The sequence below is a fragment of the Cryptomeria japonica genome, chromosome 11, assembly GCF_030272615.1.
Source record: "Cryptomeria japonica chromosome 11, Sugi_1.0, whole genome shotgun sequence".
In the NCBI taxonomy this organism is placed as follows: Eukaryota; Viridiplantae; Streptophyta; class Pinopsida; order Cupressales; family Cupressaceae; genus Cryptomeria; species Cryptomeria japonica.
Genome location: NC_081415.1, coordinates 631,629,684 through 631,646,626, shown reverse-complemented (window position 1 = coordinate 631,646,626; position 16,943 = coordinate 631,629,684).

Genomic DNA, 16,943 nt, shown 5'->3' with positions numbered 1-16,943 from the left:
AAAGCATTCGGTGTTTTATCTCTAAAGTAACATAGACAACTTATGTGTAGAATTGTTCTAATTCCGCATGTTGCAGCACTAGCTATCGAATGCAATGTTGAATTTGTTACAAACTATGCAAAAGCTTCACAAAATGCTAGATTAGTCTTACTGGTCTTGATCAGTTTCTCAATTTTTTATTTTTTTTATATTGAATAATGCTTTTGAGATTTGAACTTAAGACCTCCCATTTAGGAAGCTTGCAACTAATCGCTGCAATGTGGGGTCATCCCCCAGTTTCTCATATTTACTTTTCTCCTTAAGTAACTGTTAGCAAAGTACTACATTGTTGCAGTTTATTCACAGGAAAGTTATTTATCTCCACGTTTCAAAAATTTGCTTAACTGTGGTTTTTTTTTTAGTTTTTATCAACAATGAAAAAGGCACATAGCATGGTGTAGTAGTGTTCTTAAAATAGTTCACATGTCTTGTCTATCTTTTCACATTTTCATATATGCCTACTAAGGTTGTTGTAGTGATAGTGATAGACAAACATCTTCCAACTTGTTAAGTAAAAGTGGTAGGTGTGTTGTAGCTTAGTGTGTCATGGAGCTCCTAAGGTCTAAGTTCTTGGAAGAGAATGTACCACGTAAAGTAGAATGAAATAAAAAAATTTGGCACACCTAATGTTTTGATATCTAAGAGAGCTTAACAAAAATTCAATGTTTCTTACTATTAAGTTCTACTTAGTGCCCTCCAATATACGTTTTTCTACTTTTTTTAGTATGCTAGGGTTACACCTCTTGAAATGGAGACCACATGATAACATGACAAGGATGAAATTTCCTTCCATCGATGCATGTTGAGCCATATTACTAGTGAGTGGTAAGGTTAATTTGCTAGCTATTTTGAGCCCCCATTGCTAATGTATTTTTCATTATTTTCCACTACCAAAATATTAGTTTTAAAATTGGTGGTAAATATCTTCTTGGCTGTTTTGGACTTTGTCCATGTGAACCATTTAATAAAATCTATTAAAGAAATGTGCATATGGACTACAAATATTAGGACATGTACAAAAGTAAAATACTAACATTTATGATAGAATAATACCACAAAGTTACACTATCCTCATGTGCCAACTACAAGAAATAAAACAAGTATGAAATCAATAATCTCATCATGTATATTAAAATCAAAAGAAAACATATAACATTCTAAATCAATGTGTGTGTATATATAATGTTTTCACCTCGATCTTTTTCTCACCAATCAAGACCGATTGAGGTAGGAGTACCTAACACCATATCATCACTATAGCTATGGGCATATTAGTGGCAACATCACTCATCACTCCATGCTCATAATAACTAGGTGCCTTAGTTGAAGAAGGTTATGGTCAGGATTCACATGCTCGAGAAGTGTGTCTCTCTAGTGGTGTATCATCATCCATCTCCTCTCTATTTTGATCTCTTCCCTCTATAATCTACAATAGGTTGATATTGATCCTGATCTTGTACATCTCTATCCTCATCCCCCCCATCCTCCTTTGAGTCATTTCTCCATTGAACTTATGGCTTAAGATCACTAGTGGGGTGGTCTATGAGAAACATCAAGGCAGGATGACCAATGCTCAACCATCTAATATATCTTTTAGATACACTACATCATCCTCACCAAAGACTGGAAATCCATCTCACTCCTCATCATCTAGATCACACATGGAAACATCCAACATAATAGGTTAGGGCACATCTCAATATCTCACTATGTTATAAGCTAACTGCATGTAAGTTTGTAGTGGACGAGGAGTACACTGTATCTAACCAAATAGTCGTATCACTCGATCATAGTAGAATGTCATAACGATGTACTCATAGTGGTTGATGAAGATTTGATGCCACTACATCCTCACCATCTTATCTATGATATATTTATATTCCATCATAGTCATATATGACCTCCACATGATGTTTCTAGTCTCCAATCTATCAAATGCAACCCTCCAATACAATAGATCTTCTCTCTTACATGGTCTCCTTATTGTGTAAGTGTGTGCTTGTCATCACATCTAGTTGATCTTGATTAGATAGACCACTATCCTTATACATGTAATATGCTCAAATTCCCACACTTGGAGAAGTGTAAAGGTCATCAAGCTATCAGTCTCATTATAAACATAGATCATTCAAGATTGTAATAGTGTTTTGCCATCATGCTTTGTCCCCATGAAAAGATGGTGTTATGCTCCTTCATCTCTTGGATCGTGTGTATGAGGCTCCCATTCAAGTGAATTCCTCACTCATCGGGTGCTACTACAAGAGTGACAACAATGATGAGTATGTGTGTAAGATAGGATTATCCATGGTTTTTGTAGCATCTAGCACATGTAAATGCAACCTCTAAAGTCTCCAAGCATTACTTGGCTAATGTAGTAAATCTAATTCTCCTCAATAATGCTTAGTGTACATGGTCCCACTAAACTCACATTTCAGCCTCACATAGGACTCCATAGTATCCTATACATGTCCTCTAAGGTGACAATTATCTCCTCCTTTAGAAGATGGAATTGTAAGGTAGGGTAAATAGGATTCACAAGCCTATCCATGCAAACAAGGAATATATTTCATTTCCTATATGGTTACATTGGAAGGAGGATGATTCACTAGGCTCAAGATGGTTTTAGCACAAAGTGGATGTAATTGTCCTTTATTATGTAGGGACTATGACTATGCAAGTTAAAAATGAAGAATGTAATATGTAGTTACAAATAGGTTGAAATGATACTTTTTAGTATGCACAAGAAGACTGGTAACTGAAAGACAAATTCCAAAAGAAGAACTAGCAGAGAAAACTGTAACTAACCTACAAATTAAATTTCAGGCAAAACTAGAGAGAGCAAGGTGCCCAACTCAACCTGCTCCCAAGACTAAGGTGCCCTACTCGACCTACTCATGACAGTTTTAGCTCCGATGAGTCAAGTAGATTGTAGATCTCCTCCTACTCATTTTGTACCTATTTTCTTAGGTTTGTCACCTATTCCTACACATAGAAAAGAAGGAAAATGTTGGTTAGAAAGGGGTTTACCTAAGTCAAACCCCAATTTTAGAATCAACCTTGAAATTAAATTGAATTAAACTTGAATTGAAAGTGTCTTGTTAGGTAGTAGAGCCTAGAACTAGAAATGGAATTCTTATACCTTCATAAACCTTCTTGATGTTGAAATTTTCATGCAGATGCTTGATGTTGACTTGAATGTAGTTGACTTTAGGGAGAGAAGATCATGGATGCCAACACAAATGCATAGATTTAAAAATTACTCCTAATCTTCAATGCCTTGATGCTTGATCTTTTGCTCTTGAGAACTTGAGGTGTGCAATTGGTATCATATCATTGTCTCCCCTTCTCCTTAGTTCATGATTCCACCCAAAAATGAGTGAGGATGCCTTGCTTACATATCTCTCCAAGCATTTCAAGGTGTAAAACTCAAAGCGGGCCAACACAAGCAAAGAAATATCACTTAACCAAGTTGATCATTAAATGGTTTATATTTGGGACCAAACACTAGGGATCAAGGCGCCCTGATTGGCTCGCTCTAGGGATCAAGGTGACCTAGGTTACTTTATCCCTCCAATATGGCTTCAAATTGGGACCTAAGGACCAAAATGGGAAGGAGAAACCAAAATGAAATGTGGAAAAGGGTTAGATCAAGCATGTCAAGGCATGAAAGGCCAAGAATACTATTTGGACCTAGATAAGAGATAAATTGCATAGGGATGAAATTTACAACACTACATTTAGCCCCCACTTTAGCGAGAGTATGAACATACATTCATACTCACAATAAAGTAGATCAAAGCATAAGAAAATTTTATCAAGGTAAAAGAGACAAGGATTACCAAGCCCCCAAATGACTTTAGGACCTCATCAATCTAAAACCAAGACAAAAGGAGCAAAACATGAAGAGAGAGAAAAATCATGACTACACTAGCCTAGTAAGGTTAAACTTACTATAGGTCATGTAAAGTGATGCAAAGGAGAACTGGAATAGTCTAGAAAGTTGTGTTATGCTAGTCAATTCACCCCAAGTATAACCAAGCAAAGCATTGTGTGCTTAGACATTTTCCAAAGGAATGGTGCAAAGGATAACCAAGGATAGCATTGTATCTAAGTAAATTTACCAAAAGGGAAGACTACAAAGCAAGAGGCACAATTTGATAAGTAACCTTAAAAAAGACTACAAAAATCAATTGGTGGTGTGTGCATAAGGTATTTAACAAAGAGTGAAGTGTATGCCCCCATATTAAGATGATTGCATATGCCTTACCAACAACAATAGCTTTAAGGAAGCATACATGCATCCAAAAGATAAGTATGTTTCCACTACGATATGCCCACAAGAAAGGACAAAATCAAGGGAAATAGAGAACACAACAAATAAATAGAACACATAAGGGATCCACTAACTCTAGGGTCAGTATGTGCATATGATAACTCATATATATCAAGTATATTGCATTGATTTGACCTCATCCCCCAAAGGTAGTGGAACTACAAGAACAATGGGAGAAGAGTGCATAAGGTAAAAAAAAAATGTCTTTCTAGGTCAACATATAAGAGACCAAAAAGAGATCTCAACGCCTTTATGGTGTGATCTTGTTATTACTATATCATATCCACTTATTGTGGAGTGATAATTCCACCTTCGGTGGGTGATCCACCTCATATGGAATATTTTACTATTTCTCCTACCTACTCCTACCTACACTTGCATCTCATTGAGCCACATGTCATTATTGTGTTCTCTCTTGTCTCTTAGCCTTACCTTTATAAGCAGGCTCATCTACATTGTATGTAATAATCTTGATGATCTAGTTGATCTCTTTTGGCATTATTGATAGGAATATAGTTTATTCTTGTCACATTTTATCTCTCTTGTCATTGTACTATCTTATGGTCTCTTTGATCTTGGTTTCTTCAAGCATAATCTCACATTGCAAAATGTGAGGCAATGTGCATCAAGACTATGGTTGTGGGTCTATGAGAAAAGTGAGAAAAAATGTCTCATGAAGGAATCATGGTGGAAGAAATAATGTTGTGACAAAAGAGGGTTTTAGAGCCCCCTAGAGCCAAGTTCAATCACTATAAAAGGAGTTGCACAAAGGAGTTGATATTAGGGAAAGAGATCAAACAAATGGTGAATCTCAAGAAGAAGACCAGTTCAAAGAAGAACAAGAAGTAGCCAGAGATCCTGATGAGGCTAGGTTTTTTATGGTTATTTCCAATATTGGAAAAAGGTCAAAGATTGAAGTTTCCACATTTTTTGTAAACCTTAATCTAGAAGAGTTGATCGATTGGATCAAGGATATGGAAGAAAATTTTGAGTTTGAACAAATTGTGCCTCTAGATTGTAATGGTTTTCTTAGAGAGTTGATTTTCTTTGTAATGATTTGAGTCATGTGGCTATAAAATGTAATTTTATTAATGTTGTAGTTATCATTTCATTGGGATAATTTAGAGTGTTTCAAAGCCCCCCTCAACGGTCAAAGCATGTTCCCTAGCCGCTCTCACTATCATATTTTGGTGCCTTAGTGCAAGAAGTGCTCTCTATTAGCATTTGGGGTTTACTTTTTGGTGTTTCTAGGTTGGTTTTTTTAATTTCTCTCTTTGCCTCTTCGTGTTTTGGATTTTCTCTATCATTTTAATGTTGTTCTTAGGCTTACGAAAAACTCTATATATTTCTTGTTTGTTTCTACATTTGTGCCTAATTCTTGCCAAATTCCTTAGGATTTCACCCTTGTCATCCCTCAAGAAGCTTACTCTCTCCCTATAGATTTGGAGAAAGCTTGTGAATTGGGTTGGAAATAGGTTATTTGTGAGATGAATTTCATGATGTTAGTTTTTCTTTTGAATAAAGAGAGTTTTAATGACTCGCCTTAGCAATTGGCTTCTTTTGTGGCAAAGATTCTTTTTCTAAGAACTTTGATTCCATATTTATATATATATATATATATATATATATATATATATATATATATATATATATATATATATATATATATATATATATATATATATATATATATATATATATATATTCATTATGAATGAAATATTGTTGCAGATTCTCTTACCAAATGGGCTTCTACAACTCATCAAAGATGAAATGTTTTTTACTAGGATTTATAATCCCCTAATCAAGCTACATAGTTTCTTCATCTTTTTCAAAACAATAAGGATTGATTGTTGTTTATATATCATTAGTTTTGTTAGATCTTTGGATTCTTGGTGATGGTGGATGTATGGAAAATCTCGTTGTTTTTTCCTTTTTTTAATTTTTATGATAGCTTTTACTATTTGAAAATATTTATGTAATCTTTTAAAAAAAAATTCAATATTAAATGGATAGTGAAAACAGATAGTGAAAATAACAATATTGAAAGACTAACAAGGATCCAACCACAAAACCCTAGCCCAACAATAAAAATGATCCACCATACACAAATGAAGATACCTAAGACCATGCAAACAAATAAAATAAACCAAGATATATCATTCACATGTCAAGTAGGGTTTCAATCTCCATTGTCTCCTATCTCCATTGATCTTGTTTAATATATTTGCTCTCAGATTTTATGTGTGCACAAGAGCTCAACAAAGAACAAAAATGTGGTTGATAGCTTTATCATAAGAAGGCTTAATTTTGTCATTAGGGTTGATAATGAAAGAAGTGTCCTCTTATATAGAAGACATTGTAAGAAATGGAGGGATAAGATTAAGAGGTGTAAAGATAAATGGTCGGCTAAGATTAAAAGGTAGGTAGAAGAAATAATTAAATGATAAAGGGGGTAGGTAAGAGAAGAATTAAGAGATGAATGACATGTGTCATGGGTAGAAAATGCTAATGAATTAATTAAATAAATAAAGAATTATTTAATTAATAGAAGAAGTGGGATCAATTAAATAAATAAAAGTATTTATTTAATTTAGGAAATGGATTATTTAAATAAATAAAAGTTAAATGAGGAAAGGCTTAGAAGAGGATTTATGAATTAATTAAATAAATAAAGATCTATTTAACTAATAGAAGACTTAGGATAAAATAATTAAATAAATAAAAATATTTATTTAATTAGACAGGACAATTTTAGATGTCTACAGTCTTTATCCTTTTTTCCAAAAAAAATAAAAAATTTAACAATATCATATGCACATTAGTTATATTTTACCATTGAGCCTCAAATCCAAATCCTTTGTGTAAAGTATAGGAAACACCAATTATACCGAGTTATTCAATAAAATTGTTGGTATTATCAAGTTACTTAGACTAGTTACTAAGTAACTTGATATTTAGTGCTTCCATTGATTGGTCCAATCTATTTCATTTATGGTTGATAGGATAACTAGTTGCTTGATATTTAGTGCTTCCATTGATTGGTCCAATCTATTTCATTTATGGTTGATAGTTCTTCCTATGCATCCTCTTCCCAAGGAATTTTTAATTTCTCATTTAGTCTTCCCACACATCTCTTATTTTGAAATTTGTAATTCCTCCCTTCCCCCAAGAAATTATATATTCCTTTTTCTCTTCCCAATGTACTTAGGATCTCTTCCCCATGAATCTTGAGAAGTGTGGAGACAAGAAATGCCTTGGTTCTGCCACTTTGTCCTCTCAATCCTCTCCCACTCTTTCTTTCAATCCTATCCCTTCATTCCAAAATCAATCTTAGCCCTCCATTTTGGCCTCCTCCAATCTATAAATTGGAGTCTCATCTCCTCACAAATCATTCACTTCCATTACATTCTTATGCTACTCTTTTATTCCCATATCCACTTTTTATGTAATCTTATGCTATCCATTTAAGATCCAAAATCATCCATCATGCCATCATAATGCCAAAAATCTTGTCTCATGTAAGCCAATCCATCTATCCCTATCATCTAATCAAAATCACTATCGTTGTGTAGTGGAGAGCAATCCACAATCTTATCAAAGAGACAATCCAATCAAGTGGAGAAGAGGCGCATTCTGCACTTCACCTAAGGCTCAATCCGAGGGAGGAGAAGAAGGTATAAAGATTCATTTGCATATTTATGATTTTATTTGTGTTTTTATAATTAATACATGCATGTGAGCACTCTAACCATTTTCTCATCTTCATTTTGGCATGCCCAGTGGGACCCACGTTACTTTCTACTAATCATTTTTTGCGGATTTTTAGTAATTTTCTTGCAAGTTTAGCGGATTGGCATCTCAAACTGTACATCAGTGTCTCCACCTCTTTGTTTTGGCATCTCCTCATCCTCAAATCGGCATCTTCGTTCAAATAGTTTTTCCGCCTAACCATTTTTTTGTTGAAACTGCAGATCAACGTCTCCACCTCTCTATTTCAGCATCTTCGCAGCCCCAAATCGACATATCTAGTCAAAAAAATCTTCCTCCCTAAATTTTTTATTTAAATCTTTCATAAAAAACTATGAATCGGCATCTACATTTGGTCTGAATCAGTGTCTGCATAGACGTTTGGCGTTTGCGCTTAGTAAAAAAAAGTAGTTTTCATAAAATGAGCATAACTTTTTGCACGGGTGTCGGATTTTTGAAATTAAAAATGCATTGGAAAGAGAGCTCAAATATCTTAAATGGGTTATTAATAAATGTTTCATATCATGCATAAAAAAATAGTTTGAAACGTTCAAATTCAACCCTTTTTTTGAACTTTAAATGCACGTAACTTTAGCATATGAAATAGTTTTTCATTAAACTTATTTTTGAAATTACCTAGAAAATCATAATGGATTCAATTTTGTAATCATTTTTTTGGCCAATCATCTTGTTTTTATAGTTTTTTTCGATTGTCCAAGATCGATTATCATAAACTACTAACCATCTTTTATAGGACATTTGTCGAAGGCTTTTGGTTTTCCACTAAAGTAGATTTTATTTCATGCATTAGACTAGGAAACACATATTTTGGGTTTAAAATGAACATGTGTTTTTTGTGTTTTGTGCACTTTCACGTTGTGTATGGTGGACCCACTGTTACACTTAGTATCCTCTCCCCTTGCCTTTGTGGATCTTTGATGTAAGAGAAAAGCGATTAACAACACCCGCTTTTTATTTTAGTAGTTGAGGGGTATCTTTGATTAGGGATTTCATGAACCCACAAGGGTACTTCAAATTGGGACACGTTGGGGATATCGTCTCTCCTGGCACGATCTCGAGCGGTGTGTTTTCAAGCTGCTATAAAAAAAACCTGGTCAAACGACCAGAGTGCTGAGTGAATTCAATGCATGTGGAGGCCTTCTCTGCACCGATAAGCTTGGTTAGAGCCTTAAGTGGCTTACTTCACAAATTCATTGTTGGACTGGAACTATCAGAAAATAACTAAGAACCTTGTTGTTGTAGTAGCCCAAATCCCACATTTGATGGTGCAGGGGATGCGGATCGTACCCCGAAGTTACCCCTCATGTACCCACTCAAGATGAGACAGGAATTCCTCATATGATATTCAAATCTTTGAGGTAAGAGAATCTAGTATGCCTGAGAAGTGAGTGTGTTGTAAGGGGGATTTAGTGCTACCAGAATATCTATCTGTTTGCTTGTTTGAGGTATCGCTTTATGCGAGAGGCCCATTGGATGGTTTCTAATTTCCAACCTAAGTTGTATGTCTGACACGGGTCTTCATTTGTGCAAAACCAGTGAAATTTTGTTTGGGTTAATATAGGCCCCCATCACTTTCACGCTTGTCATAAAGCATTACCTTGGCTAATGTGTTTGTCATTGTTTAATTTCTCTTGCCAAGAGTAGATAACATCCAAAACATTCCCCAAATTTGACCAAGCCCTTCAATCTTCACTTTGTCATTGTCAAACCCCTATTTCGCCAACTCTATTCAAGACCAAATCCCCAATCAGTCTTCGTCCATCCAAACAATCATCAATCCCCAACTAATTTATCTCTATCCAATCATTAATCCAGTCTTGGGTAACCTTCCCCTTCTTTTGCCTATCATCAATCCATTCTCTCGTAATCATTTTATTTCATCCTCAAGGAATTAGCACATCAACTTTCTAATTTAATTCAAATCAATCCAACCAATCAAGTCATCCAATCAATCAATCAACCTCATTCTAAGGTTAATACTTTGTGAAAGTTTGATTTGGACCTTTCTCTTCAATCAATTATCAATTGGCTATTGTGCTTGGGAAAGAATCTCCCCCAAGTACCTATGCTTAATCATTTTGGGTTGATAAAAAACTGAATCCTTTTACCCTCTTTTGCTTAGGAACATAAGGCTATCCTAAGTGGAAGAAGGCTTGATCAATTGATCCTAATCCAAATGTCTAAATTTTTCCTAGCTTGGTTATGACCTTACTTTGTGGTCAACATCATCAAACCCCATCGAAGTCCTAATCGAAGGGCTAAGGTGTCATCTTAATCTAATCAATCTTTTCCAAATCCAAGGACCAATCCAATCAAATCAAATCAAATCAATCCTTAATCCAATCTGAATTTGCTAAGTCCTTGTCCTTATCTGGCATCATCTCATCACTTTTCTTGATCAAGTCTATCCATTCAATTCTAAATTGTCACCTCATTCTTATCATTTTGAGGTTACCCTTGCATGGTCTATATGCACTCATAAAAGAAAAATTTGGCTACCCAAATTCCACATTTAAACATCAGAGCTTGGTATGAGAAAATTCTCACAAAAGTTCATAGTCCACCTTATCAATCATACCCACCCCAACCTGCTTACCAAGTTAACCCCATAACCTCCCATCCATCTATCATATCTTCATCCATTCTACCTCAACACATTAATTCATTTCACATCTCTTATCCTTCCCCTACCTTTGACAAGGGGAATCCATCTTATTCTCCATCCATGTCTTCATATTATCCCTCATCTACATACCTCTCCCATCCAACATCTATACCGCCATCTTCTCCCCCATCCATATCCCAATACAATCTTCCATCTAATCCTAAACCTTGACATAATCCTAATCCTCCAAAATCCACACCATCCCCATCCTCCAAGTTCTTTCTCCGCAATTTTATCCAGGAAATGCTAGCAAAGGAGACAAAATCCCCACCTCAAAATAAAGTTGCCCAATCTCCCCAAGTCCTCCATCCAGCTCCATCCCCTCCAAATCAGGACAACCCTCAATCTTCTAAGCTTCATGATACTACCCAAGTTGAATAATCCACCTCCTCCTCCATCACAACATCCTCGCAACCCCAACATATCATGAGCTTGTTCCAAAGCATGCTAACATAGATTCCTCTCCATTTTATGATAGCTCTACATCTCAAATTACACATCTACCCTCCACTTCATCTCATGATCTCATCCCCTCCACTCCATCTCAAGAAACAATAATTCCTCCATCCAATGCTATCCTTCCATCTCAAGATCCAATCATCCCTCCCACTCCACCACTTGTTCCCATCCCAAGTCAGGATCAAAGTATTCCTCCATCTCCATCTCAAGATCCTAATATTCCTCCTAATCCCCCACAAGATCCCAATCCTACACAAGATCCCATCACCCCTATCCAAGCTATCCATGAATCCCATACCTATCAACTTAGCTCTTCCACCTTCATCCACTTTGGTTTTCTCCAAGAGCTTACAATTCCTTCCACCTCCCATCCCCCTCAAAATGGACTTGCACTTTGTTTTCAAAATAATAAGTATCCTATTGGAAAAAGAATTTGTGAAAAAATGAATTATCAAGGCAAAGGATTAGACCTCCATGAGCAAGGCATATTGGAACCCCTTCAAGTCAAAGAAATGAAAGTTTGTATGGTATTGGCTACAGATCTCATGCTCAAGATGTTGGCATATCTTCCATCCCCCCTAAATCTAGAATCCCTTTTTATAAATAAAAACCACACCATCCCCTATCTTCCAAACCCCTTTTGGGTCCTTATATCCACACGTCCATTCCTTCCACATCCACATCCAGTTTGGGTCCTTATGTTCCAAAGCTAGACCCTCCATCCCTCCCATCAATTTTGGGTCCTTACATACCTCCATCTGTCACTCCATCATCTCAAACAATCCCTAAGCAAGAGAAAAAAAGGCACACATCCTTGAATTCGTTCCAACATTCTCCCTCCATCATGACATCCATAAAATCTCTAAGTCATCCATCCTCATGCACCTGCACCATTGCTATTGGAAGTAATTTGGATGCCAAAACTAAAATGCATAAAGCCATAAATCCACAAAAATCCAAGGATCAACATGTCCCCTCAAAAAGACATGCTCAAGAAAGAAAAATATGATCCAAAAGAAATAAAAATCCAAAAGGCCACAAAGGCCCAAAAAGAAAATATCAAAAACTATGTGGATTCCCAAGCTAATCATAGAAGAAATGCACCTCAAAGTAAAATCCAAATTGTAATCCAAATTTGTTAATCCAAAAGCTCCCTCCACTCATAAGTCCTCCAATTGTCCATCTAAAAATCTTCCATCTTCAAAATCCAGTTTGGGCCCTTATGTCTCAAAATCCACCATCCCAAGTCCATCATTCCCTTCATCTATTTTGGGTTGTCATGTCCTAAAATCCACACTTTATCCTCCATCTAATTTACAACCCTCTCTTACACAACTTCACCAACCTTCAAGGTGTGTGCCAATGTTGATCTTTCCAACATCCCCATCTATTTATCCAAAAGTCTTCCAAAACCCCATCCATTATCCAACATCCATTTTTCATAATCTTGTCCCTTTAATTCAAGCTTTTGCATAAATACTTATCCCCGTCCATCTTCTATCCATTCCATCTCCCCAAGTATTTCTAGCAATATCTATGAGCATACCTCTAGTTATATTAGTTCAATATAGCACGTCTTCAAGGGATACCATCAATGGAACTAGATGCTTGAGTCCTTCCTCTATCCCATCACACATCCACTATCCTACAAATCCACTTGTCTGCATCCACTCATCCTCATCCTTATCCATCCAAAAAATCGGAGAAAGCAAAAAAAAATGAAAAAAAAAAGGTAAAGAGAAAAAAAAATCCATCCAATGGTGAAAACCACTTCTTGTGGCACCTTGGGTAAGTACCATGATGAAAAAATGGTAAACAAGTGTCACGTGTAACCCCCTTATCCTCTTTCACTCTACACTTGGGGTCAAGCTTCATCTATACCATCTTGTCATCCACATCTTCCATATTCCTTATCCACTATCTGCATCCTATCTACATCCATCCTCCTTTCATATCTTTGATCTTGACTATCCTATCCATATTCTCCATCTCATATCCCTCATCCTATCCAAATGTATCCTTCATTCCTACCTTTGATCTTGACCAAGTTAGAGGAAAAATAATATCCATGCATGCTTTAGAACACACAAGCTTACATTTTTCCTTCATCCATATCCATTCCACATTATTCTTCCATCTCATATATCATTATCCACCATCTGTCTATCCTTAATTGCACTACCTTTAGTGGGACATTTTCCTCCTTTACAAAATAGTACTGGGATCCCCATTCCACCTATCTTTCATGTTTTACTCCTCCATATTCTATCACTATCCATCTACTTAATCCTTTAATCTCCTATTCAAGCAATCCATTCCTCCATTCCATCCTTTTACCAAGCCTTGGCTCTCCCTTGTCATTGGTTCCAATCCATTTATCCTATATCCACAATCTAGTCCTATCGTATTCAATCATATTCCCCATCTCGTCCAATCCAATCCAATCATATTCCCCATCCCATCCAATCCTATTCAATCATTAATCCTCATCCCCTCTTATCCAATTCATTTTATGATCCCCATCAAACTGAGGTTTTTCCCATCTATCTGAGCTTATATTGACTTGCACGTAATCCAAACACCCATTTGCGACATGTTAATCAAATCTTAATGGAAATCCTCCCATTTGTAGATCTTACACAACCAACTTATTTGTTGCCTCCCATCAATATATCCAATCACTCTGCCCATTGAGATGCATCCATCCCAGATGTTTGATAGCTTATCCAAATCCATCACTTGCCCATCGGGATGTATCCTTCCCATGTTCGATAGTCTATCCAGATGCACGTCCTACCCTTGGCAAGAGATATCAGTTGGTCATGTGCATGTCGTTTGGATGATTGAGCTTTTCACTTTGATTTTTATCTTGTGTCCTAGGACTATACCTGTTCAGGGTTGCCTTGATCATCCTATATCTCGGTATGTCTTGGTTAGTGGATAATGGGGCATATTATTGTGGTATGGCATGTTTGATGGTTTCTTGTACAATCCTACAGTATTGCATCTACACCATCATCGGTGTTTGTGAACCTGTGTGCATTGAGATACCTATTGTTTGAGAGTCTAGTCCACGCCTTGGATATTCACAACATCCTGATTCCTATAATCAGCGGTGTAGATAATCTATGGCAATATCAAAACTAGGTTTTCTCTCCACATCTACGCAACAATAAATATCATCCACTTACTTCATTTCGTTCAATCATCTCATTTCATCCATTTATCTTGGAGACTCCCCCTTCATCATCCTTATCCTTTTTACATGCTTTCAACCTTAATCCTCCAGTCCTCTAATCCATTTCAAGAGCACACCTGTGTTCTTGGAACCCGTATGTCCTCCTGAAGGGGCATACCACTACCTCCTCCTCATCCTTCCTCATCTCACCTATGATTGGGGCATCATGCTACTAGTCTTAACCCCTTCTATCCACTATATTTAATTCTTCTTTAATATATCATCACTTCATGACGCCTATATCAAATAGGGGCAAAATGTAGACATCTAAAATTAATTCAATTAAATATTTAATTAATTTAAGCCTTTCTACACAATTAATTAATTTAATTATGTTTATCCTTATTCCTCTTAAAATTAATTAAATCAAATTTAATTAATTTAATCACTATAGTCAGATAATTAATTTGCCAATAAATTAATTATTCCCCATTCCTCTAAAAGTCAATCAAATCATTAATTCTTCTAAGTCCCATTTGGTTAATTAATTTTAATTAATTAACCTAACTATGTGATTCCTACAATTCGCTTTCTCTATTCCCCACTTAATCTAATTAATTCTTCTAGAAGTCTGATTAATAATATTCCTCAATTTTAAATTCCTCCACTCATTCTCTCTCCTCATGTCACATCCTCCTAACTTTCCCACTTACTTTCTAATCATTCATTAAGCCACCTAATCAATCTCCTTAATCATTTGCACATCCCTAATCACCTTGATCCTTTCAAAGAAATTCAAATTATTTGAATCTCCCTATGCATCCTCTTTCCAAGGAATTTTTTATTCCTTTTCTCATTTAGTCTTCCCACACATCTCTTATTTTGGAATTTTTAATTTCTCCCCCCTTCTCCCAAGGAATTTTATATTCTTTTTTCTCTTCCTAATGTACTTAGGATCCCTTCCCCATGAATCTTGAGAAGTGTGGAGACAAGAAATGCCTTGGTTCTCCCACTTTGTCCTCTCAATCCTCTCCCACTCTTTCTTTCAATCCTAGCCCTTCATTCCAAAATCAATCTTAGCCCTCCATTTTGGCCTCCTCCAATCTATAAATTGGAGTCTCATCTCCTCACAAATTATTCACTTCCATTACATTCTTATGCTACTCTTTTATTCCCATATCCACTTTTCATCTAATCTTATGTTGTCCATTTAAGATCCAAAATCATCCATCATGCCATCATAATGTCAAAAGTCTTGTCTCATTTAAGCCAAACCATCTATCCCTATCATCTAATCAAAATCACTCTTGTTGTGTAGTGGAGAGAAATCCACAATCCTATCAAAGAGCCAATCCAATCAAGTGGAGAAGGTGCACATTCTTCACTACACCTAAGGCTCAATTCGAGGGAGGAGAAGAAGGTATAAAGTGTCATTTGCATATTTATGATTTTATTTGTGTTTTTATTATTACTACATGCATGTGAGCACTCTAATGATTTTCTCATCTTCAAAGTATTATGAGGGAGAGATGTATACCCATTTCCTAGTGAAATTCGCATCCCTATATCATTCCATCATTTATTCCTTTCTACCATACCCTTGGATTAAATAGAGAAGTGAGAAAAGGCTTAGAGAAATTTGCCATTATTATAAACTCTTGAAGTCTTATATAGTCACAATAAGGTTTAGGAGAGTGGATTGGATTACTATGCTTGTATTTGCAATCATAAATATTTCTTATTTTTTGATATAGAAAAGATTTCTGAAAAATTGAGCTAGCTATTTAACTAGAACCAACCTCTCTTCCATAAAACATTAGAATGCAAACAAACTAAAGGTACCATGTTTGACTAACTCTAATCAAAGAGATTAAAACAACTTGGTTTCTATTCATTTATTGTATAAAAGATGGATTGATTAATTTAGATGTGTGCTAATAAAGTCTAAAGTATATATGAACGAAAAAATAAACCATAGAAAGCTACAAAAATGAAATAGTGAGACAAAGGTGTACCTTTGAAAGTGCTAGACACAGTTGCTATTTGCTCTAGTCTAGATGGTGTTTGATAGAGGAAACCATTTAGATCTAGGATGATTTGACTCAGAACTCTTGTTCCTCAAAATTTATATCCAAATGTATATGACTCGGACACTGGATGTCCTTGACTAGGTCTTTTCTCCCAAAAATGTTTTAGTTGTCTCTTTCTCTATAAACACTATCTTCCTATACCCATGGACTATCATAAAATTTTAGACCTGCACCTACACAAGCATAAAGAGAAGGAAAACAGTTGTGATTATGTAGGAGCTTGCCTTAGTCAAGCGCCCATTTTGGTATTTTTACCCCCACATATAGTTGAATTGGATCTAAAACAAAAGTCAATGCTATGAACCTTAAGTTTGTCTAAGATTATGACAAGAAATAACATTAGAAAAAACCCTACTCAAGTGTGTTATAGTGAGCCCTAAATGAATCAATCAAAAAGTTGTGTACAAA